The sequence below is a fragment of the Toxorhynchites rutilus genome, chromosome 1 (assembly GCF_029784135.1).
Source record: "Toxorhynchites rutilus septentrionalis strain SRP chromosome 1, ASM2978413v1, whole genome shotgun sequence".
Lineage (NCBI taxonomy): Eukaryota > Metazoa > Arthropoda > Insecta > Diptera > Culicidae > Toxorhynchites > Toxorhynchites rutilus.
In genome coordinates, this window is record NC_073744.1 from 54,711,656 (window position 1) to 54,739,019 (window position 27,364).

Below are 27,364 nucleotides of genomic sequence, written 5' to 3' on the forward strand. Positions count from 1 at the left end.
GTACTGCCCAAGTTGGCATAGGAAACGTAATCACCAACACCATTAGTGTTGGGAAAACGCATTCTTGTTATTTGTTTGCCTACAAGCTCAACCATGCAAATTTACAATGAAATAATCTGTCCAGTTGAAGGATATTATCGGCGAGGAGATTTTGCGGATTAAAACATATATTTTTTTCCATTTGGAAAACGCTTGCGTCTATTTATGCGGACAATGAATCGTTTCAATGAACATTTGTTCGCATAGTTAGACGTAATAACCAGGTTGCTCTGTCTGTAGCGTTAGTATTAACATTTCCGATAATAGTCAAAACGTCTTCATCGGTAGTTTCAATTGTTATCGAATAAAATCAAAAAGAATTTTCGAATTCTCTACGGAGAAAACTGAAATGGTCGTTTTTTCTAGGAAGCACGAACCCGCCCAATTCCAGCTTCACCTATCCGGCAAAACGATCCAACACTCTATGTTTTTCATATACCTGGGTGTATATTTTGATTCTAAGTGTACCTGGGGGAGACACATTGCGTATTTGAAACATAAATGCCAGCAAAGAATCAATTTTCTCCAAACAATTACCGGAACATGGTGGGGTGCCCATCCAGGAGACCTCATTCAGTTGTACAAAACAACGATATTATCAGTGTTCGAATATGGCAGTTTTTGCTTCCGATCAGCTGCCAGGATTCATATTCTCAAGCTGGAGAGAATACAATATCGTTGCTTGCGTATAGCCATGGGGTGTTTGCATTCGACACATACGATGAGTCTCGAAGTTTTGGCAGGAGTACCCCCGCTTACTCTTCGGTTCACAGAATTATCCTAAAGATTTCTCATCCGTTGCAAGATCATGAATCCATTGGTGATTGATAACTTCGAAAATCTACTCCAACTGACTCCTCAGTCAAGTTTTATGTCTTTATACCAGGAGTACCTTACCCACGACGTGCACCCTTCACCAGGCATCTCCAACCAAGTTTGCTTCCCATACTTTTGCAATTATTCTGTCATTTTTGATCTGTCCATGCGACAAAAAATCCATGGAATCCCAGATCATCTGCGCTCCGATTCTATTCCGCCGATATTTTCGGCAGAATATGGGAAAGTTAGATCTGATAAAACGTTCTTTACTGACGGTTCATTCATAAACGGGTCCACTGGCTTCGGCATCTTCAATGAAAATTCCAGTGCCTCTTTCAAACTCAAAGATCCTTGTTCCGTGTATGTCGCTGAACTGGGTGCGATATATTACGCATTAGGGATCATTGAAACATTGCTCATCGACCACTATTTTATTTTTTCAGACAGAGTCAGCTCAATAGAGGCAATCCGATCAATGAAAGTTGATAAACGCTCATCTTATTTCCTAACAAGAATAAGACAACTATTGAGTGTTTTGGTCGAAAAATTATTCAAGATTACCTTAGCATGGGTTCCCTCTCATTGCTCGATTCCGGGGAATGAGGAAGCGGACTCGCTAGCTAAGGTGGGCGCTTTAGAAGGCACTCTTTTTGAAAGGCAAATTGCTTATAATGAATTTTTCCACATTCCTCGTCAGTATACGCTCGTAAGTTGGCAGCGCATGTGGAGTGGTGATGAGTTCGGTCGTTGGTTACACACGATTATCCCTAAGGTTTCGACGAGTGCTTGGTTTAAGGGATTGAATGTAGGTCGTGATTTCATTCGCGTGATATCTCGGCTCATGTCCAATCACTACAACCTAAACGCGCATCTCTATCGCATTGGGCTCGCAGCAAACAATCTTTGTGATTGTGGCGATGGCTACCACGACATCGAGCATGTTGTCTGGTCGTGTATCCGGTTCCATGCTGCTCGCTCTCAGCTCTCTAGAGCACTGAGAGCACAAGGCAGACAATCGGATATCCCCGTCCGGGATATCTTAGGTAGCCGTGATCCTGATCTTCTGCTTCATCTATACCTGTTCCTCAGAAACGCCGATGTCAACGTTTAATGATGTTTCCTTCGTTGTGTCCCCGTTTCATATCCCTCCTATCCGATCGATAAACTTTTACTTAGTCGCGGCAATACATACACACACTCTTTACAGATGCACGGGCTGAAGGTTGTGCAGTCCACTGATGATTCAACAAGAGCCAAAGGTTGTACCGCTCATGACAACTCTACACGAGCTGATGATTGCGCCGGCTAGTGACCATTCTATCCTGGATTCCTCGAGTCGAGAAAGACGCACCACGCTAGATATGGGGTACAGAATAGGGGGGCGTTGCTGATTAATAGTCAGCTGCATCCCAATAGGAAGTATCCCGTGTCGGGCACACGTACAGAGCATCGAAGACTGCAACATACCAATTATGAGAACACTTGTAATACTAACCTCGAGCCAACCGCGAGTAATCGGTTACATATTACTAACATAGTTGTAAGCAAACATTGTCGAAATATTGAACTCCCGGCCCCGTTAGGCTGACGCCATATGAGCCTTAATAAAATATATATTTTGGATAAAAAAAAAAAATCAAAAAGGTTTGGAAGAAACTCAGTGAAATGTCTGAAATAGGTGCTCTGGGTTTGTTGCGAGTCTATGATAGTTCCTTTTTTCCTGGGATATGATAAGAACAGCAGATTCGAGTTTTTTCAATTAATTGAATTTGTAAAGGCAATCTGCAATGTTGGTAATTTTAGCAACATGATTTACCGATATCACGATCAATCGCATAAAGATGGTGTAGTGAGTTACACCTACGGTATGAGTAAATGCTGAGTACGTGGAAAAAATCGTTGTCGAATCCGGGAGTTATAATGCTAAGAATCAATATTATATTAATTTTCCTTCTGATCAGTTTCATTATGTACTTGAAGATTCAAATGCAGCAATTTAGGTAATTATAACATTAAAAAACACGATTGCTTCTCTTTGTTCATCACAGTGCAGTGTACAGAAAATAGCCATTATATGAGCAGTGTGTCATTGGTTTCTTATAAATATGCATCTATTAGGAAACTCTAAGTAATAAGACACTACCGTGACAGTCATATTTGACTCTATAAAGAATGTGATTTAAATGTCGATTTAGCCTATAGCACATAATACTGATAATTGTTGATTTTCGAACGATGTATGAAAGATGTATAGAACTACGTCTGTTATGCGGACAAACAGTGATTTTTCGGAAAGGTTTTTTTTTTCAAAATTGCTCAAATGTTTTCGAACAAAAAATGTTTGTTTGCATGTTGAGCAAACGTATTACATTGCGTAGAATGGAAAACGACGAAAAAGTCGATTTTGTTCATTTTGTCGTTTACGTCTCCTATACAAACATTGGCAGTGTAGCATGGAGTATGGAGTATGGAGCAGAGATCCGAGAGACTGCAAAGCTCTTCGGGATACAGGACGGACTCGAATATATACTAAAGGGTGTGTCACATCAAATTGCATCACGGAAAAAACGCTGTAGAAATTTAATTTTTAGGAATTATATCTTCAGCTTTCGCTTATAATCAGATAAGAGTGTATAGATCACGTTGGCCATGCGTCACTGTCAATTTTTCGAAAATTTGGAAAAATGTCGTCGAACGAAAAAGAGCGTCGTGAATTAATCCTGTGCACTCATTTTGAGAATCCGGAGTTGTCACATCGGGACATCGGTAAGATGCTGGGAATCGTCCAATCCACGGTCAGCAGAGTACTAAAACGATACTTCAAGAACCTAACCATCGACCGGAAGGTGAAGAACGGCAAAAATGGATGCTCCGTCAGTGAAAAAGATCACAAGCGCGTAGTTAGGCAGTTTAGACGTGATCCGAGAAGTTCGGTCGGGATGTCGCCAATAAGCTGAATTTGTCAAGTTCATTCGTCCAGCGGACCAAGCAGCGGGAGGGCCTGCGTACATACAAGGTTCAGAAGGCTCCTAACCGCGACGAAAGGCAAAACATGGTGGGGAAGACGCGAGCCGGGAAGCTGTACACCGAAATGCTGACGAAGCCGCATTGCCTGGTAATGGACGACGAAACCTACGTCAAAGCGGACTTTCGTCAGCTGCCGGGCCTGTTGTTCTTCTCCGCAGAGGACAAATTCAGCGTTCCGGAGGAGATTCGCAAGCAGAAACTATCCAAGTTTGCCAAAAAGTACATGGTGTGGCAAGCGATCTGCTCTTGCGGAAAGCGGAGCGAACCCTTCGTGATGACCGGCACGGTATATTTTCGATGCCAAATGACTGCGATAATACATGAAACATCGAGATTTTTCGAGGATCAAAAAATCAAAACAATTAGCGCTCTGAGTCACTCCTAAATCATGTCTGATTGAGTTGAAACTTTGAACAAGTAGTTTTTTGGGCCAATAAACAAAATGGACATGGTCGGTTTTTTGAAATTCGATGATGATTTTTTTCCATACATCCATTGCCACTCTAATATACAGCCATTCCATGACAAACCGATATAGTGGTTCTTAGATTTTCGTGAAAAGTGGTAATTTTGTTCTTTATCGCAAAATATTTGACCCGTATGTTTTATATTTTCATTAGGGTGCCTTCTCTTTTTAGGGATGTAAAATTTTTCCCCCTTTTTTGCAAAAATATTTGTTTTCAAAAACTCACAACTTTCGAACTACTGGACCGATTCAAATGATCTATCAAATTAAAATCAATAAGATGATAAAAAATAAGATTTGGAAAAATACTAGAGTTCAGAAAATTTGAATTTTGTTTTCGTTATTATTGATTGTATTTGTTTCTTATAGTTTCCATGGTTTTTCTACCTAATATATCTAAAAATCAGCGAGGTGTTTTTTTCGTTTATAAGTTATAATTTTTCAAAATAACCGAAGGCCCGAAAAAAATCTCCTTTTTTTCCAAAAAGCCTTTTTTTTCAAAAATTTATAGCTTTTGAACTACTGGACCGATTTATCGACATATCAAATTGAAGACAATGAGCTCTTTGAACGTTTGCAAAATAATTTCCATGTTCCTATTATCTGTCTATTAAGCCTTCGAAACCAAAACATCAAAATTTTAGAAAAAATATAACTCAAAAACGAAATAAAACACCTATGGTTTCTGGATATGTTATGTAGAAAAACCTCAGCTTTCAAGAAAAAAAAAATTAAAAAATATTGCGTCCTTGGTCCCGAGACCATGAAAACTAGAAAAAACAAATGCTATCAATAATTATGAAAATAAAATCCATTTTTTTGCAAGTGTAATATTTTTTCAATGAAGATTATCTCATTGGCTTCATTTTGATATATCGAGCATCTGAATATCTGGAATCTTCCAGAATGTATGCTACGTTTAAGGACTCTGTTGCTTCCATTTGAAAGACGAGAAAATTTAGTACAGGATATAGTTGGGAAACCTCTATGTTAGTGGATATAAATAACATTTTGGAAGTGAAATACATAGAAGATAGTGGTTGTTAAAGTGGTATTACTAATATTACCCCAAAAATACCCAATAAACTTGATTGTTTCTATCAACCAAATTTAAGCTCTTCAACCCCTCTACATTTTGTTCTTTGGCCCCCAACTGCTATCTTTCTTAATTTCGCTGTAATGTAAATTTAAACAATTTACGGCGATCTTCAATTAAATTCTTCGAGAATTCCGATTTCTGCTCAACTGTAATTATAATAACCAATTATCATTAGGGTTTTTTCAACCTGTTGATTGTTGTAAATAAATAAATAAATCAACTTTTACCTTAACTTTCAAATATTAAATTTTTGAACACATTTGAAAAATAAAAAAAAAAATCAAACTTTATATAATCGAGTCAGTCATCTTTTTTCCACTTGGCGAATGACGTGAGATAGCTCAAGTTACGGTGTTGCCGGAGGCGAATGGCGTGACCATATGTTATCGACTCGTATAGAAGCTGAAAAGTAATGTGGCTTCCACAATTAAGCGAGAAACTTTGCTATCTCACTTCATTCGCTGCGTGGATTAAAGGGGAGTATATAATCGTGTTCGACTTGTCGACTCAGCACCTCATCTGAGAATGGATTAATAGATACATGGTTTTAAGCAGTAGGTGTGTATCTCAGGGTTTCTGAAGTTGTTTACATACTTGATGACCCAATAAGTGTGGATGATTTCTGCATCGAAGAATGTTTGTTTTGGTAAGCTCTAAAAGTCGTCCGGAAATAGTTTGTATGTAGAATTTGAAATGTAAAAGTTAGAGCAAACAACCATTTTTTTGCATGGTGACTCTAAAGTAAATTAGGATTTAGAATTAGGATTTCTTCGGAATTGAGGTCATCGAGATACATGGTTTAATGCAAAAATGGTTACAAATTTAATATTCAAACTAATGCCCATCGATAGTCACAACTTTATTCCATCTTTCTGGCAATTCACGGATCCATTTGCGGAAATAATCGGCCGATTTGTCGGCTAACCACGAATCGATCCAATTTTTGACTTCATCAAAATTGGGGAGGTGGTGGTCAACCAGGTCATGTTGCGTCGATCGAAAAAGGTAGTAATCGGAGGGAGCAATGTCTGGAAAATACGGCGGGCGGGATAGGACCTCTCATTTCAGCGTTTCCAAGTATGTTTTGACCGGTTTCGCGACATGCGGCCGAGCATTGTCGTGCTGCAAAATAACTTTATCGTGTCTTTGTTCGTATTGTGGCCGTTTTTCCTTCAGTGCACGGCACAAACGCATCAATTGTCGTCGGTAGAGATCCCCCATAATGTTTTCATTCAGTTTAAGCTCATAGTATACCACATCCAGCTGGTCCCACCAAATAGACAGCATAACCTTCTGGTCTTGAATATTCCGCGCGGCCGTCGATTGATGCATGGTCGGGGTATCCATACGTTGCCCAACGTTTAGGATTGTCGTAATGGACCCACTTATCATCGCCAGTAACGATTCGATGCAAAAAACCCTTTCTGTTATGCCGTTGGAGCAGTTGTTCGCACACCTGAAAAAACGGCGTTCGACGTCTCGTGGCTTCAATTTATACGTCACCTAATGTCCTATCTTTTGGATCATTCCCAATACTTTATACGATCGGATAGGGTTTGTTGAGCTACTTCAAGTGTATCTGCAAGTTCTTGTTGTGTTTGTGACGGATCTTGATCAAAGAAAGCCTCCAATTCTTCATCTTCAAACTTTTTTGGCGGTCCGGAACGTTCTCCGTTTTCCAAGTCAAAATAACCATTTTTGAACCGTGCAAACCACGTCTGACACGTTCGCTCGATTGGAGCATGGTTACCATAAACTTCCACCAAAATGCGATGACTTTCCGTAGCTTTTTTCTTCATATTGTAGTAATGAAGTAACACTCCCTGCAGAAACACTCTTGTTGGTACAAAATTCGACATATTCGAAGCGGCAAAAAACTATGTTGTTTACGCTTCAACTTTTTGACATACACTGAAAAATACGCGCAATGACAGTAGCTTTCCATCGAATGTCTGGAAATTTGATTCACTGGAATAATAATCAAGTTACGCCATCTGTTGTAAAACCGAAGAAACTTACCGGTACATCTAGATATATAAATCTGATAGAAATGGTGTGCAAACATGATGAACATCAAATACCTTTCCCTATCGATCGTATGATGGACCTTTGTCATGAACGCAGTGAAATAATCGATGTAGCCATGTCGAGGTCCCTGCTTAGAGATTATCTAAATAGAATAAGATATAGTTACGTTAACTATCATTATTTCATTTAAGCAAACTATGATTTAACAAAACAAATACTCGTAAAATCAGCACCGTAGTGCAATTTTAATCTTTTTTTTTTAAGTTTTTTTTTCTCAAATCCCGTGAAGGCCCGATGAAAAGATGTATCGCGTCGGTTTTCAAACTGTTAGGTGAAGAGTGTTTGTATCTGACTGAATCTCACGCTGGCATTTTTGAAATCTTGCGTTGTCAATGGTGGTGATGGTATAAACATAGAATCGGCTGTGGTTGCATGTCTATAAGAAGAGATACGCAGTGAAATGTGTTTTTGAGAAAAATGTATTTCAATTTTCAAAATCTTTTTTGACGTAGGACTACATCTTTCACTAAGGGTGCCAAATCAGAAAACAGTTCACGTTTTAATGGATTAAAGTTAACATTAATAACTATTTCGATGCGAACGGATTGTAACGAATTGCATACCAATCGAATCGGAAATTCTAAGATTTGTTTGATATGCTACACATTACAATCCCATAGTCTGTGTATGATTTAAATTGATGCAAATTGAAAGCATTTCCATTTCCCCATACATTCGTTCTAACCATTTGTGTGCTTTCTCGAACAGAGCTGTGAATAACTGGTAAACTTATGCAGCCGCTAGAGTAGAAACAACGAAGAGGGATAGCGAATAGAGTATATCTTCGAAGTAAACTCCACCCTTGTGTAGTAAGTAAGCTGTCGCTAGCGTATAAGTATTGCATCTCCTCTGAGGAAAATTCTCAGAATCTTTCAGTGCCCGAAAAAACAAAAATAGCTTATTCTAATCGTTTTGTGTTTTATGTTTCCCCTCGAGCTGTGAACGCTAGCGGATTGAAGTGCATCTGGCATTGCAATTAACATAACCATCCGAGCAGGCAAAGCAGGCGAAAAAAGAGAAGAGTGCAAATGGTTATAGGCAGGGTTGCCAATAATAATTTTCAGCAACACTGCTCCAGTGTTACTGTGGTATTGAAATTATAAAATTCCAATTTTGATATTATTCTTTAACATTTTACTTTTATATCAGACTTGTCCAAACAAAATTTGGGTATCAAGATCAAAATGAGATATCCTTAAGTATTTCCTCCTGCTCGAGAATATACTTTTGGAAAAATATCCGTAATCCGTATCCGTGGGTAAGACTGAAGCACACATATAAAAAATTGGATAAAATTGGATAATATTTGAAAAAACTGGAAGATTTTAGGGTTTAACTGTTTGACTGGATCGAGTAAAAAAACTGGAAGAATACAGTTTAAACTGGAACATTGGCAACGCTGGTTATAGGTCGCTTCTAGCGATCAGTGTTTGGCTTTATGTGTGTTGCGCGAAATTCCTGTAGGGGAAGTGCGGGTGCGGGTTCATTTCCTGAGGGGGAAGTGCGGGTAAGACGGCCGATGGGGGTATAATGGACAGGTGGTTGATTTGTATAGTTGCATTATGAATTTTAAATTTCTGTTGATGGTAACCCCTTCTACATGCTAGTCCATAATATTTAAACCATCCTATGACAATGAATACTGATCAAAAGTGAAATAGGGAAACAAAAACCGAAAATCAAATCTGATTCCGCGTGTGGATGTAATTTTTCCGGCTTCGATATTAAGCATTTTGAGTGATATAATTGCAAAATTGAATTCGCTAATGGTTATATTACGGTTTGTGAGTTGACAGAGAAGCGATATTAGGTATGTACGGAAAAGTAAATTCTTTCGTAAGTGGTAAATTTAAATTTTTGAAATAATTGCATTGGTGGGGTTGAAATGGACATTCACATACATAATCACGTCCATTGCATGATGGAAAGTGAAGGGAAGAATATTCAACTCTTTTTTATATTTCTTTCTCTTTTTGTTCTATTTCAGTTACTGGACACACAAACATTGAGAGAGAGTGAAATTATTCCTCTCGCGAGCGATAAACTTCTACGCTTCGTATATGATTAACCTGTCCATTAGGGTGCCAATGAATGTATGGGAAAAAAATCGACCCGAAAATTTCAAAAAGTTACCCTATAAAACATGTTCACCACCTCTAAAAACACCCTATGCCAAATTTCAGCTTAAGGGACTTAAGGGAGAGTGGCGCAAAGCGGTCAAAGCGGTTGAATTTTTTGAAAATCGAAAAATCACCCAAGGGGAGAGTAAAGGGAATCAGGGTTTTTTTTTAAATTGATGCCAAATGTCTTAAAATTGCTTGACACGTTGCAATTTAAAGTTATCTAAAAAAATTTTTTTTACGTAGAAAAGATTTTAAGACGTCTTTTAGGAAGGGTGCCAAATCAGAAAACATGTCACGTTTTTGTGAAATAAAGTTAACGTTAATAACTTTTTTCACAGCGAACAAATTCTGATACTTTGCACACCAATGGAATCGGAAATTCTCTAAGATTCGTTCGATATACTATACAGCACAATCCACTAATGTCTACACAGTTTAATTTAATGAAAACTGGAAGCATTCTCATTTTCCCATATATTTGTTCTGCCGATTTGTGTGCATTCCCGAACAGAGCTGTCAATAACGAGCAACTGATACATTCGTTTCTGCCCGTTTTCACGATTTGATGCCACACCACTTCTCGTTTGGTGGTCATCGAAGAAACATGGTTACCGCAGAGCGTCGATTGGGGAGGATTGTTTTCTTGACGGGTGAAGGAGGAGTATGGAATACAGTTTCTTTCCACAAGGGACCTTCTCAGGGCTAGAGGCGGAAATCAAAAATAGAGTAGAATGAAAACACAGATGCGAGTGAGCTAGCATAACACAACGAGCTGTTATCATTCTTGCCTAATGCTGAATTCTATGTGTGTGCTCGCAGCTCGATACAAGGATAAGAAGCCCTTTGTATCGAGATGTGCTACGACAAAGAAGAGCAGCATACGAGAATTTGTTGTGCTAGTGCGGATATGGAAGAGTATCCATAATTTTGGAATATAGATATACACTGCATTTATTTGGATAAACATATATTTCATGAAAGTATGCTTCCAGATTCCAGCAGGATTAACCTTAGATAATGTGAGCTTCGATCACATCTCAAGCGGAATATAGGAACAAAAGGGTTCATAGTTTGTGATCGATATCTGAGTGGGAAGGAGAAAGTCTGTTGCGAATTGAACCAAATAAACGAGAAGTGCTGATAGTTTTCGACTCTACTCGACTCTTTCGAGTCTACTGAAGTAATAAAAAATTAAATAGCTAAAAAGATGTTACAAAAATTTCGATGCATTCTAAAGTAATATCACAGCGCGGTTCGCGCTCGAACGAAACCCATCCCAGGTTCCACTATTCGTCGAAGGCCTCCCAATCCATGGTGGGATAGCCAATGTTCCAAGCTTTTTGTAGAAAAATCGAATGCATTTAAAGCTTTTCGGAAACGTGGAACCCCTGAAAATTTTCAAACGTATTTATCCCTTGAGAACCAGTTCAAAAATTTGATCAAAGGGAAAAACGTGCTTATTGGCGAAATTTCGTGGGAGGTTTGTCACGAGAAACGTCAATGAAAAAATTATGGAAAGTGGCTCGAAACATGAGAAATCGCTCTTCAACGAATGAAAGCGAAGAATATTCACATCGATGGATTTTTAATTTTGCACGGAAGGTATGTCCTGATTCCGCTCCTGTGCAAAAAATTGTTCGAGATATTTCACAAGATAGGTGCGATCTTGATTCCGAGTTTTCGATGGTAGAATTCTCTCTTGCTCTCCTTTCTTGTAACAATTCTGCTCCGGTATCGGATCGAATTAAGTTCAACTTGCCTGATGTGGCGAAACATCGCTTGTTGAATTTATTCAATTGGTTTCTGGAGCATAATATTGTTCCAGATGATTAGAGACAAGTACGAGTTATAGCTATTCAAAAACCCGGAAAACCTGCGTCCGACTTCAATTCGTACCGCCCAATAGCAATGCTGTCTTGTGTACGGAAATTGTTGGAGAAAATGATCTTGTTTCGCCTTGATCGATGGGTTGAAACGAATGGCCTACTCTCAGATACACAATATGGGTTCCGCAGGGGCAAAGGGACGAATGATTGTCTTGCATTGCTTTCTCCAGAAATTCAATTGGCTTACGCCGAAAAAAAACAAATGGCTTCAGTATTCTTGGACATAAAGGGGGCCTTTGATTCTGTTTCAATAGAGGTTTTGTCAGACAAATTACACTCTCGGGGTCTGCCGCCTCTATTGAATAATATGTTATATAACTTGCTTTGTGAGAAACATTTGAACTTTTCTCACGGGGATTCGACAGTAAGTCGGGTCTCCTACATGGGACTCCCCCAGGGCTCATGTTTAAGCCCCCTTTTGTACAACTTCTATGTAAGCGGCATCGACAATTGCCTTACACAAAATTGCAGCCTAAGACAACTTGCAGATGATGGAGTGGTGTCTGTCGTAGGATCAAACGAATCCGACCTGCAAGGACCCTTACAAGATACTTTGAACAATTTTTCACCCTGGGCCATTGGGCTAGGGATCGAATTCTCCACGGAGAAAACAGAGATGGTGGTTTTTTCTAGGGAGCATAGACCAGCAAAACCAAAGCTTCAACTTTTGGGTAAACCGATCACTCATGCTATGTCATTCAAGTATCTTGGGGTCTGGTTCGACTCCAAATGTACTTGGGGGGTCCATATTGGGTATCTGAGTAAAAAATGTCAACAAAGAATAAACTTTCTCCGTACAATTATCGGCACCTGGTGGGGAGCCCATCCCGAAGATCTTATAATGTTGTATCGAACAACTATTCTCTCAGTGTTGGAGTATGGCAGTTTCTGTTTTCAATCAGCTGCCAAAACACACCTCATTAAACTCGAGCGAATTCAGTATCTTTGTCTCCGTATTGCGTTGGATGTATGCCCTCAACTCACACCATGAGGTTTTGGCAGGCGTACTCCCACTAAAAGATCGCTTCAACTTATTATCTCTTCGGTTCCTCATCCGGTGTAAGGTTATGAACCCATTGGTGATCGGAAACTTTGAGAAGCTTATCGAGCTAAATTTTCATTCAGGATTCATGACTTCATATCATGAATTCATCTCCATGCAGGTTGATCCTTCTTCGTATACTCCCAACCGTGTTTGTTTTCCTGACTACATCAATTCCTCTGTACATTTTGATCTGTTCATGAAGGAGAAAATCCATGATATTCCAGATTATCTTCTATCGGGGTTCGTTCCTACGATCTTCAATGCAAAGTATGGGCGTATCAATTGTGATAATATGTACTTTACTGATGGGTCCACTATAAACGAGTCTACAGGATTTGGAGTGTTCAACGAACTTTTTAGCACCTCCCACAGTCTTCAGAATCCTTACTCAGTGTATATTGCTGAATTGGCAGCAATACATTGGGCGCTGGACAGCGTCGCCTCACGACCTGCTGAACACTATTACATTGTAACGGATAGTCTTAGCTCTGTCGAAGCTATCCGTTCAGTGAGGCCGGAAAAGCACTCGCCGTACTTCCTTGAGAGAATACGAGAAATTTTGAGTGCTTTATCCAGACGCTGTTATGTCATTACCTTTGTCTTGGTCCTTAGCAAAGGTAGGCGCAATTGAAGGCGAAATTTATCAGCGTCAAATCGCCTTCAATGAATTTTATTCTTTAGTTCGTAAAAATACCATTGTTAACTGGCAACGCAAATGGAACTTAGATGAATTGGGCCGGTGGCTCCACTCAATTATCCCTAAGGTTAGCCTCAAACCATGGTTCAAAAGTCTGGACTTGAGTCGGGACATTATTCGCACCTTCTCCCGACTCATGTCCAATCACTGTTCGTTAGACGCGCTACTCTTTCGTTTCAATCTGGCCGGCAGCAATATCTGCGTTTGTGGCCGAGGTTACCACGACATCGAACACGTTGTTTGGTCGTGTGAGGTGTATCTTGTTGCCAGATCGAATTTAGAGAACTCCCTTCGGGCTAGAGGAAGGCAGCCCAATGTGCCGGTGAGAGATGTGTTGGCTCGGTTAGACCTTGATTACATGTCCCAAATATATGTTTTCCTTAAAGCTATCGATGTTCGTGTGTGATTATCCTTATATCCTTATACCCTGCTTTTCTTCCTTTACGAGTAATTGGTCCCCTTGCTTTAATCAGGAGAACAAGTTGAAATGTAAATTCACAATAGATATACGAATAGATTTAAGAATTGAGTGTGTGTGATTACCAACATTGCAATAATTTCCTTATATCCCATCCTTTTCCTGAAAAATTATGTCACCCTTCTAAACTCGAGTCCACCGCGAGTAATCGGTTTCCCACATTACTAACCATAGATTTAAGAAAATTGTTTGTATATATATAGTTTTAAAAACATATTTAAGAATTCGGCTTCTTTAAACTTACGTAACTGAGCCTGTAGAAATAAACGAATTAAAAAAAAATAAAGTAATATCCGAAGTGATAAACAAGTGAGTTGAATAATATAATTCCGTAGTTCTACGTCGAAAACTACGGTCGTGTCCTAGATACAACACATTACAACTTTTTTTTTTCAAAAATCGATTTTTCAGACGGAAAAACGACCAAGCGCCAAAAAAAAAACATTTTTTTGACAAAAAAAAATTCGAGTTAACTGTAAATCTCGACGAGTAATGCAATTTTAAGAAATTTGGCATCAACATTTTTTCTTAAAAACCTTGGTTTTCGGTGATTTTTCGCTTTTTCAAAAAACTCAAATTTTAACGCTTGTGACACCAGTAAATGAAGTCCGAATGAGCTAGTTTTTTGCATAGGATCAAATCAACATTTCGAAGCAAGTTTCGAATGAAAAATCGAGATAACTGTTTTTATTAGCACCCAAAACCACACTTTTTGTTTCGTATTCCGAAAAAAAGTCCCAGAGTGCCGTTTTTTGACAAAAAAAAATTTTCAAGATGACACTAGATCTCGAAGTTTTATGCAATTTTAAGACATTTGGCATCAAAAAATTTTTTTTCGAAAACCCCGATTTCCTTTACTCCCCCCTTGGGTGATTTTTCGAGTTTCAAAAAACTCAAACTTCGATCGCTTTGCGCTACTCTCCCTTAAGTCCGATTGAGCTGATATTGTGCATAGGGTGTTTTTTCGAGGTGGTGAACATTTTTTATGGAGTAACTTTTTGAAACTCGAGATGACCATTTTCATTGGCACTCTACCGTCCTTATTCCCCCACTACATGTCGATCAAAATGTTCTACTTTTCGGCTTGTTTTAATTTCAGTATAAATCATGGAAAAACAATAAAACTTTTGGTCAATTATTTCGAAAACCAGTATATTGAACTGTAAGAAACTGCTTTTAAATTTAGGAAAACATGAGTTTCCAAAGATATAATTGAAGTTCTTATTTAATGCTTTTGTGTTTTTCTTTGTCGTTATTAGTTTGTTTGTCTTGTCCCCTCATCTCACCGTCGCCCACCCTCAACAGATAGTCGAACACCAGATGCTATCCCTGGTCATTATGCACAATGCTACAGTGCGTGCGGCAACTCTCGGTTGAGGCAACGATACCTCATATCCATATCCCTAACCTGACCCGTCCCACAAAAAATGTTGCCCTTTTAACCTCGAGTAAACCGCGAGTATTCGGTCGAATCCTACTAAACATACCAATTAGTTGGAACTTTGTATAAACAAACCTTGAATTAGTGGCTCCGCAAAGCTTATGCGATTGAGCATTACAAATAAATGAATTGGAAAAAAAAAATTGAAGTTCTTCGTAACATGTCCGTCTTACCCCCATTTTTAAATGTACTACAAGTTATCACCAGACCCACGAAGCTATGATTCGCTAGCAAATAAACAAAACACCCCCGGCAATCATCACGCGAGCAGCGTGCAGAATCCCAGAGCACATTTTCTGCTGACTCAGATCAGCGCATATATTCTTCGAATCAGAGACGATAGCTTTAAGTATACAAATCAAAAATGTAAACCAAATCGAGAAGAATAAAGATCAGTTTTATCGAGAACTCCGAGTAGAGCGGTTGGTTTTTTTAAAAAGCCGAAATACCGCAAGGAATCATAATTGGCGCCCGAAGTCGGGACCCTTAGCAACTGATAAGTAATTTACGAAGACATCTTTAGCTGCCTCCCGCTGGAAGAATTCAACATCCGGACCCAGAGCCATCTTCAATCAAGTTGAGGATTTGCGTTGTTGGAGCGCGACAAGGTGCGCTAAGGAGGAATCCCACAACCCGTAGCAAACAAGGACTATCTGGACCTAGGCGATTGTCCCGCGGCACGAGACGATGTGCATCCAACTAATATTATTGTGAGTATAATATTAACCCCCGAGAAAGAAATTAGTTTTAAGCTAAAATAACAATTTTAAACGCGATCACGCCTACTAACAACACAGTGGTAAGCCCGGACCCACCGTATGCGAACCACTAGAATATCACAAAGTGTTTGTACTAATTCAAACCGATCAACCAAATAATTACCGCGAGTGAACAAAAAATTAAAACTTATTAAACGCGATTACGCCTACTAATAGCACAGTGGTGAGCCCGGACCCACCGTAAGCGAGCCACTAAAATATCACAAAGTGTTGAACTAACCCAAATCGAACCAAACAAAAAAAACCCCACGCGAGTGCAAGTGCTAGTTTATAAGCTAACAAAAATGGCTGAACCTATTCCAATTATCAGACCAGCGCGTCTGCTCCCACCATCCAATCCAAATCCAAATCCAAATCCAGATCCAATTCCAAATCCTAATCCAATCCAAAATCCACGGTTCGTGATCGACCGAAATATCGGATTCGAGGACCGAGGTAAAATTCCTCAAATAGTGAGAGACCTACCCGAATTCAATGGCAATCCACGAGATTTGAGCCAGTGGATGCTAGACGTAGAAGATGTATTGGAACTTTTTGTGGACCTCAGGGACACATTCCAATATTATCTCCTCATTAAAACAATTAGGAGGAAAATTAAGGGCGAAGCCAACGACGCTCTTATCACCAGTAATACTCCTACCCAATGGGAGAGTATTAAAGAGGTGTTAAAACTCTATTACGCTGATAAAAGGGATCTTATGACCCTTGACAATCAGATGAAATCTTTAATGCGTAATAAATCTGAAAGCCTTGAGAGTTATTACAGCAGAGTAAGAGAGCTTGTGACTCTCATCAGTTCCGCCATTTCAATGGATGATCAATGGCGTGGAAATGAAATTATTCTAATGAGATTATACAACCAAATTGCACTTGATACCTTCATAAGAGGACTCGGAGACCCACTCTCCAGATTTTGCAAAAATTTCAGACCGCAGGGCTTAGCACAAGCTTACAGCTACTGCGTTGACTATTTAAACCTGGATGCGCGCAATGCTCCAGTAAACATGCCTACTTGGCAACAAACTATTGCATTGCCCGGTTTTGATAGGAGATATTCAGGAAAGCCTCCACTTCCCCCACGTCAAAACACAATTCAAAATACTCCACAGCGCATGCAACCTAATGTATTTGCACCAAACAGAACTTTTGTCCCAGCTCAACCCCGTCCCGAGCCAATGGACACAAGCACCATTCGTACTCAACATGTGAATTATGACAATCGGCCAGTAGCTCAACGTAGAGGGCCAAGCAATTCCATGAGAGCACACGATGCCCATTCTAAAAGATTAGCACACACATTAGAAGAAAAGTTAGACTCTTCTGAATACGAAAAGTGGTATGATGAGCAAATTCAAACAAACAATGAATTTTTCAACGAAGAAAATTATTCAGAACCATTAGAAAACTTAAATTTAATTGATGATGAAACTTCTGAAGAGCCAATTGAGTCAAAAGAAACTGAAACCAATTTTTTAGAGAACACAGATTGGGTAGCGAAATGGTTCGATTAAAGAACATTTCCCCGCTTCCGTTTATTAAAGTTCCCACTACAAAAGGTTACATGAAACTATTAATCGATTGCGGAGCAAATATAAATATAATTTCGAAAAAATGGGCACTCAATTCTGGCAAGAAAATTTTCAAAATTCCTCAACAACCTGTCAAAGGAGTTACAGGAAAAAATGTTATTTCTGAAGTTACCCATCTTGCAATTTTTTCACCAGTGATCGAAGACACTTACGAGTTTTCAAGTTTTGACTTCCATACATTTTTTGATGGAATTATAGGTACAGGTATAATCTTCAACAAGCTTTTCAACCTTATCTCAAATCAAGAAATTCTGCAAGTATTCGGTAGAAACCATACATTAAACATTCCTATCCATTTTTATACTCCTACTCCTACACCCAGGAAAATAAACTCCGTAACTGTTACAGAAAAAGTCAGACTCAATCACCTTACTGAACAAGAAACTTCAAAGCTAATACCCATTCTGAAAAAATATAATGAAATTTTCCATAACCCTAAAAGCACCCTTTCATGTGCCACAAATGTGAAATGTGACATTCGCACTACTGACGATTTACCAATTTATCAAAAAACATACCCCTATCCCATGGCCTATAAAGATGAAGTGGACAAGCAAATGAAAAAACTTATCGAATCAGGAATTATAAGACCTTCTAGATCACCCTGGAATTCCCCAGTTTGGATCGTTCCTAAAAAAATGGATGCCTCTGGAGAAAAAAAATTTCGACTCGTTATTGATTACAGGAAGCTGAATCAGAAAACGATATCTGACAGGTATCCAATGCCTGAGATTTCAAATATTTTAGACCAACTAGGAGGAAACAAATACTTTTCAACTCTTGATTTGGCATCAGGATTTCATCAAATAAGGATGAATCCTAAAGATGTAGAGAAAACCGCTTTTTCGGTCAATTATGGAAAATACGAGTTCATTCGTATGCCATTTGGCCTCAAAAACGCTCCCGCTATTTTTCAGAGAGCGATGAACGATGTGTTACGTGAGCACATTGGCAAGCGCTGCTACGTTTATATCGATGACGTAGTTGTATTCGGAAAAGATCTCAACGAGCATAATGAAAATTTGAAAATTATGTTGCAAACTTTGAAAAATGCAAACCTGAAAGTTCAATTAGATAAATCGGAATTTCTCCACACTTCGATTGAATTTCTAGGGTATACTATTTCAGACAAGGGCATTAAACCCAACGAAAAGAAGATAGAGGTAATCAAAAATTTTCCCGAACCGAAAAATTTAAAACAGTTGAGAGGATTTTTAGGTCTTGTTGGGTACTACAGGCGATTCGTTAAAGATTTCGCTAAGATAGCGAAACCACTAACAAATCTTTTGAGAGGGGAGAGAAACCCTGATTCTAAAAAACAAATAAGCCTTAATCAAGATGAAATTAAGTGTTTTGAACAAATGAAAATGATTGTTACAAGTAATGACGAGCTCATTTATCCTGATTTTACTAAACCATTCCTTATTACAACAGACGCATCAAACTTCGCTGTTGGCGCTGTGTTGAGTCAAGGTGAAATTGGCAAAGATAAGCCAATCCACTTTGCATCCCGAACTTTGAACAAAGCTGAGGAAAATTACTCAGCTACCGAGAAAGAGATGCTAGCCATCTATTGGGCACTTAAAGTTTTCAGAAATTACATTTATGGACAGAAATTTAAAATCGTCACCGACCATCAACCGCTAACGTTTTCTTTGTCTCCACGAAACGTTAATGCAAAATTAAAAAATTGGAAATCTTACCTGGAGGAACACGATTATGAAAGCGTGTATAAACCTGGTAGAAGCAACGTTGTTGCGGATGCCTTGAGTCGCATCCAAGTTCATTCGTTATCCCCTACCCAACACTCAGCAGATGACGATGATATAAATTATATTTTATCTACAGAAGCTCCACTTAATGCCTTCCGTAATCAAGTCATCATTGAAAAAGTTAATAGTCATCCAGACACAATAGTAACACACCCTTTTCCAGGAATACGTCGTACCGTCATAAGAAGAACTAGCCTGACTGACCAAATTTTAGCAACACTACTTAAAGACTTTTTCGATCCAACAAAACTAAACGGTTTATATACCTCCGAAGAGATCTTAGGAAAACTTCAAGAGGTCTACAAACAGTTTTTCAGTCGAGCAGGTGTCCTAAAAATTCGGTTCACACAGAAAATATTAAAAGACGTTTCAAACCCGGAAGAACAAGAGAAAATCATAAGTGAAACTCATCAAAGAGCTCATCGCGGTATAAATGAAAACAAAGAACAAATTTTGCGAGAGTTTTACTTTCCAAAGCTCACGCAAAATATTCGAAACTTCATTCGAGTTTGTGACGTTTGCAATATATCCAAATACGATCGACATCCACTCATAATACCGATTCAAGAAACCCCGATTCCAAGATATCCATTTCAAATTGTACACATCGATATTTTCCAAATTCAAGAACAGTATTTTCTTTCAAGCATCGATAAATTCAGTAAATATGGACGCATGGTACCGATACGATCTCGTAACGCGACTCATGTGGAAAAAGGAATGTGGACCACACTCACATCCCATGTAGTTCCGGAGTCAATTGTAGTTGACAACGAAAGAGGTCTTCAATCTCCAAACATTCGTGGTTGGATGGCTGAGTTAAACATTCAGGTATATCGGACACCAATCCACAAGTCAGAAGTCAACGGTGCAGTAGAACGGTTTCATTCTACCGTCATAGAATTGTACCGAATTCAAAAACAACTTTCTCCCGACACAACAGTTAGAAATCTCATTCAAACAGTCATTGAAAAATACAATAACACCATTCACTCCTCTACATCCATGACACCCAAAGAAATTGTATTTGGTAAAACGAGGAACCCAAACCAACAGATCGACCCCGACAAATTAGAAGAAATAAGACAAAAACAATACGACGAAATTTTGGCAAATTTGACAAAAACACAGCAAACTCAATTAACGACATTTAACAAAAACAGAATTGAACCACCCGAACTCGAAATAGGTAAAGAGGTGTTCGTGAAGGACAAAATAATAAGAGCTAAGCATAAACCAAAATTTAAAAAACACTATGTTCAACAAAATAAAAATGTTACATTTAGAAACGAACAAAATTCGAAATTACATAAATCTAATGTAAAAAATATTAATATTAACTGATTAACATAACAGCAATAGAATTATCAATATCAAAAATGGAAACGCACCCCTCGACAATTCACATTAGTTATCCCGACTTAAACAGATTATTTGATCAAAAAGTGAACGATCTGAAAGATCGTATCGAACAACTCAAACCAAAGACGAGACAGAGACGATGGGACGCATTAGGACGAGCATGGAAATGGATGTCCGGCTCACCAGACGCTGATGATTTACGATTAATAACTAATGAAATAAATGCAGCTGTAGACAATAGCAACAAACAAATCTTAATAAACGATGAGATGTTCGGTAATCTGAATAATTTGACAGAAGCAATAAATGAACTAATTAAGGCAGAATCAAAAAGCTCTACACTAGCAATAGAAAAAGCCCAGATAATGCATTTAATTTTGAGCCTAGACATCTTAAACGATCAAGTATCAGCAATTCAAGAATCAATAGCATTTGCCAAAGTAGGAATAGTTAATTATAAATTACTATCCACGGATGAAATCAGACAAATAGATGAAACTCTCAGTAAACAAGGCCTACACACAGAACTCCTCGAAGAAGTGCTCATCCTCGCGAAGGTGACCATTGGAGCAGACAACGAGATACTGCTTTACGTAATCAACGTACCTACATTTTACCCACAAAACTATGATGATATTAGAATTGAGGCAATCTTCAAGAAATCAGAACGCATCCAACTAAAGGGAAATAACTACATCAAAGGATCTACAGAACTTTTACTCCAGAAAAACCCATGTAAACGATTTGGCAATTGGAGCCTTTGTTACAGATCAGACCTAGAAGATGTTTCCGAAGACAGATGCATTTCTAAAATAGTCAAGGGAATAGAAAGCAGATGCACATATGAACACGTTTCTACACATCCACCTACAGTCCAACTGAGCCCGACGACGGTGTTCCTTAACGACATCAATAACACTCTATATAACACGTGCGGAATTACCGATAGAAACCTGACCGGCTCTTTCATCATCGTATATCGAAACTGTTCAATAACAATTGAAAAGTACAAGTATGCTAACAATATCATCAGAACAATCAATCAACGAATCTTCATCCCATCCACAAGTCTGATAGTGATGCAAGAAAGTGTAGAAAACAAAATTGACGTCCACTCACTTCACCAACGACAACACCAGCATCTTAAATATTTGGAACATCTCAAGTCAGAGACAACCGTGCATAGTTGGTCTCTCATAGGAGGATTTTCATTTTCATTTACGTCCATAATCCTCATCATAATTTTCATTCTGATCAAACTTCGATCCCAAGGCACAGTAGTTCAAATCAACCAAAAGAATGAATCAACGGATCCCATAGAAGCAGTAAACACGCAGTACTATCAACCGGCATCTTCATATTTAGCCAAACCAGCAGTTTAACGTTGACCCAGGAGGTTCAACACTCAAAGGGAGAGCAGTTATCACCAGACCCACGAAGCTATGATTCGCTAGCAAATAAACAAAACACCCCCGGCAATCATCACGCGAGCAGCGTGCAGAATCCCAGAGCACATTTTCTGCTGACTCAGATCAGCGCATATATTCTTCGAATCAGAGACGATAACTTTAAGTATACAAATCAAAAATGTAAACCAAATCGAGAAGAATAAAGATCAGTTTTATCGAAAACTCCGAGTAGAGCGGTTGGTTTTTTTAAAAAGCCGAAATACCGCAAGGAATCATAATTTACATTCCATTCTTTAACCAAAACTTTGTAGATATTATAGTGTTTGAATTATAAATTGTGTTAATGTTTCAAGTAGGCTAAGTTTCATAACTGACCAATGTCTTTACACTCACAACGTTTCACTGCATTCTGAGATATTGCTGCCAATGGCCAGTCGAGTTGGCATTCGTCACATACTGAGTGCATTTGGCAATAAGGACACCGATCGCGACATTTGCCGGCTTGTGTATTATTCCCGCGAGAAAAAGAATGAGTGTAATGAAAATTGGTTGCGCGATTTGTTACATGGTTAGGATTTGTCTGCCACACACTGAATGATTTCATTTCAGGCGGCAAGTTCAAGCACAGACATTTCTTTGACCAAAAACCCCTGGATAGAACATGAATCGGACCCAGAATTTCGGAAACAAAGAAAAATCAAATGAAACTTATTCCAAAACAAAAAAAATCATTTAATTAACATAAGAAAGGAAAAAAGATTATCGGCTTTCATTTCAAGCCCACAATTAGTTGAAGCGCCCCATAAAATGATTAGCTCGATTGGGAAAACAAATCAATTAATCAACTGGAACGACTCTTGCAGCGCCACATCGGATCAAGGTGTGGGTGTGTTGGCGAAGAAGATTAATTATGCATCTAGTCGATGGTTTGATGGAACGACGATGTGATGAATATTTAGCCGAGAACCTCGGGTGCGGTTGTGCGTTAATCGATCCCAGATGCCACGTTTGAGGCGAACGCAACAAGGCATGTTATTTTATTTGACTGGACAAAACAAAGTGTACATTATTTCGGTGACAGTAAACGAAGCGATGCGATTCGTGTGATTGTTAGGGACTGCGATTAAAACCGCAAAAACCAGGGGCTAGGCATCAATTGAATATAGGCTACCCAAAATCAAAATCAATATGGCGTCATTTGTTTATCAACGTATCATTTACGAGGATTGAAATCGAAAAATGCGCTGCTTTATTCAAACTGCATGAGCGATTTTCATATTTCGGTTTCACATGGAGGTGTTCACAGTTAACATGGAGTTTAAAGTTAGCCTCTATTCGACTATATAAAAGGACCACGTTGTAAACAACAGTAATTGATAGAACCAAAATGTCAGTGAACCGCAGTAATATTGGGTACACTGGCAATATGAGGGATTTGACGTTTTAGTCGTACCCCTGGCAAAAACAAGCAATCGTGTAGTGCACGAATTGTGTGACCCTGGTTGCAGTTGCGACGCTTCTTCTTCTTCTTCTTCAATGGCACTAACGTTCCTAGAGGAACTTCGCCGTCTCAACGTAGTATTACTTGCGTCATTTTTATTAGAACTTAGCCGAGATTTCTATGCCAAATAACACGCCTTGAATGCATTCTGAGTGGCAAGCTCTAGAATACGCGTGATCACAGTGCAAGTCGGAGGAAATTTCTTTGACGAAAAATTCCCCCGACCAGAACGGGAATCGAACCCGAACACCCGGCATGTTAGTTATGACGCTAACCACTCGGCCACGGGAGCAGTTGCGACGCTAATTTATAAATAATTGGGAAATACTATCGTGGACATTTATCTGAAACAATGCTTTTGATGCTCAAACGAGCGGATGTGGGAAATCGTCCAACCACAAATTTCATCTTAACCAGACGTCATCACTGCGCCGTCCCCAAGCCAGAAGGGGAACCGGTCGGCAGATTGTGGTCCCGCGTGAGTCGTATAATAGACAGTAAGTCCCCATGCGCGCCAAGCAGATGTTGCATCGAGGGAATCAACAAATTTTCGATTTGGCATCAGCCCAAAGTAAATGGACGAGTCGCGAAAGGGACGCTCGCTGCCAGCGTTTGTCCGTTGATGGGGCCCTCAAAGAACACGCCACACGAGAGGGGGGGGGGGCCCTGCGGCAACGCAGGCGGCGACTGATGAATATGCGCGCAATTTATCACCGTGGAAATGCCTCCCCCGAGGGTCTGCCCTACCTAACTCAACGCTGCACCAACAATTGCTATGACGTCAATGGTGTTTTCGTGCGGCGAATGCTGCTCTATTTTTGCGTAGAATTAAAACAAGGCTGCACTTTCGAGTCTTCGAGACACAGAGACAGGCCAACCTTTCGTACCTACCTTTGCGCGCGATGGACGAGCGTTTCTGAAAATAGAGATAAAAATCTTGGTCAGAGCGTCGAATCTATGCGATGGGATCTAAATGGAACTAGAGCTGCAGTTAATTTGAATTAATTTTGCATTTCCTTCCCTCGCCTTCTGTTATAAAGCATTCCCAAATGAGAATTTATTTTTATGGCTCACACCATTCGGTGCTGGAGGAGGATTAGGCAAGTGAGATAATAGCAGTTCGCCCGGAAGCGAGGATGGCTCGAAGAACACGGATAATTATTCTCGACGTCGAGGCAGTCTCTTGTTTCGTTCGTGAGTTTCTTCCGAGAACTTGGGGTGTTTGGGTGTTCGGCCCTAGCGCAGATTAAGCGGCGAAAGAATGGCACTATCTTGTCGAGAAAGGAGGAATGGGCGGAAGATCGGGACACTCGAGACTTGCATTGAAATAATACTTTTCTAATGACATTTGCAATACAAAACTTCGACTCCGTTTTCAAAAGTTGGAATTTGTGTTTTGAATTGATAATGGCGAAATAAAAGACTGCTTTACGTGGAATGAAACAGCTGTTCGTGCTTGCATAAGAACTGTGGCAGTTTTATGGATAATGAGTTTAAAACTTAATGCAATTTTAACAGTTTATGGCTCGGGCTCAAATTAAAACCCCGATAAGATAGGCTGAAGTTCTTCTGGTATTTTGAATATCTCCAATGGATGAAAACGCGGAGAAAAAGCATTTATTAGGAGAAATTTGTAAGATGTATGTCATGTCTAGTCAGTATTTTTCGGAGCTTTCTAAAAATGACATACAGGTCGGACTCGATTATCCGGAGTATAGATTTTTTTTTCACTCCGGATAATTTAATCCTCCGGATAATCGAGTCAAAACAATTTTTTTTCTTTATTTGTTTTTTTTTCATGTATTTTTGGTTTTTTGAAAATGAAAGAGGAATTTGATTTTTGATTCATCCCCTTAAAGTCAGAAAACACCTTTCTCACGTGCCAAAAAATTGATTTATCCAGATTCTCTCCGGAGGTGATAGACGATCATATTTGATGAAAAAAATCCTCCTACGCATATGTTCCAATTTCAGCAATGACAAGGTTACAGAACTTTTTTTTGTTTCGGACTTTGTTGCTTCATACTGGCTCTACATTAAAAAGTACGCTACGGAGGACGATTCTGATGCTTTCATTTGAAGGGTGAGAAAATTTAGTACAGGATATAGTAGTGGAACAACTATATTAGTGAATTTTAATAACATTTTGGAAGTGAAACGCTTAAAAGTTAATAATTTTAATGTGTTATTATTAATTTTATCCTATAAATTTATATAAAACTAGATTGTTTCTATCAATTAAAATGAAGTTCTTTACCCGCTCCACAATTTGTTCTTTGACGCACAACTTCTATCTTCCCTAATTTTGCTGCAATATCGATATGAACAACTCCTGGTGAAAATTCAAGCAAAATCTTCAAAAACCACGACTTTTACCCCCTGTACATGTAATAGCCACTTAAACTTCACCTTAACGTTGGAAGGTTACATTTCTTCATGAAATAAGTCATATTTGAAATATAAAAAAAATATTTTTTTCCAAACTGAATATAATCGAGTCTAAAATTATATATAATCGAATCACATATAATCGAGTCTGACCTGTACTGTATTCTATTAGTCAAATCATTTCATTTGATACCAATATAACTGCAAAAAAATACATAGTCGACCATTTTGTGGCGGCGACCTTTACGAATTTATGTTGTTCATGGTGTAGTGTATTCTCCAAATCAAGCCATTCAGCTATTTTTTTTCTGCGGCGGCCAAATTGAATTTTTCAAGATCATGGAATACGCAGTTTTATAATGACAGTAGAATAAAATGTATGTTCCAAATTTCAGATCAATCATTCAACAGGAACGGGGTTAATTTTCTATGAATGTGACACAACCCAACAAACATTCAAACATACATAGAAACAGGTCAAGCTGAATGAAACCATTCAAAAAGTAATTAGTTGTTCGGGGACTGCGGCCATCTTGAAATTGGATTTTTCATTAACTGCCATGTTCTACTAGTCGAGAACTTTCATTTGATACATTTTTGGGCATTTTTCATAAATAAAGGGTGTGTCACATCAAATTGCATCACGGAAAAAACGCTGTAGAAATTCGCCCAGTAGACCGATCCTTTTGAAAACTTTAGACAGTAAAATAAAAACTATTAAACAACTTTTGGCATTTTCTTTTTATTCATACTTCGAGCCCAAGCCCGTATGCTCGCACCTTCCTCTTTACCCCGTCCATAAGGTTCTGTACAACGTCAGGTTGTAGTTTTTTTTGAACAGAAATCCATTTTCTCTTGAAGTCCGCCTCCGATTTGACTACTTTTGGGTTCTTCCGGAGGGCCTGCTTCATAATCGCCCAATATTTCTCTATTGGGCGAAGCTCCGGCGCGTTGGGCGGGTTCATTTCCTTTGGCACGAAGGTGACCCCGTTGGCTTCGTACCACTCCAACACGTCCTTTGAATAGTGGCACAATGCGAGATCCGCCCAGAAGATGGTCGGGTCCTCGTGCTGCTTCAATAGTGGTAGTAAGCGCTTCTGTAGGCACTCCTTAAGGTAAACCTGCCCGTTTACCGTGCGGTCATCACGAAGGGGGCGCTCCGCTTTCCGCAAGAGCAGATTGCTTGCCACACCATGTACTTTTTGGCAAACTTGGAAAGTTTCTGCTTGCTCCTCCGTTTCCTCCGGAACGCTGAATTTGTCCTCTGCGGAGAAGAACAACAGGTCCGGCAGCTGACGAAAGTCCGCTTTGACGTAGGTTTCGTCGTCCATTACCAGGCAATGCGGCTTCGTCAGC

The 27,364-nt window shown here is 39.1% G+C and overlaps 1 protein-coding gene across 5 annotated transcripts in view; it reads right to left on the bottom strand.

Moving 5' to 3' along the window:
* The window catches only part of LOC129766565 (alpha-mannosidase 2), a 446,086-nt gene that overhangs the window by 117,618 nt on the left and 301,104 nt on the right, over window positions 1-27,364 (bottom strand). For 3 of the 5 annotated variants that reach the window (XM_055767146.1, XM_055767140.1, XM_055767149.1), the window contains one exon: window positions 24,512-24,536. The exons of the other annotated variants lie outside the window; for them this stretch is intronic. The gene's annotated coding sequence lies outside the window, so the exon portion shown is untranslated. The remainder of the gene's footprint in view (window positions 1-24,511; window positions 24,537-27,364) is intronic. 5 annotated transcript variants of the gene reach the window in all.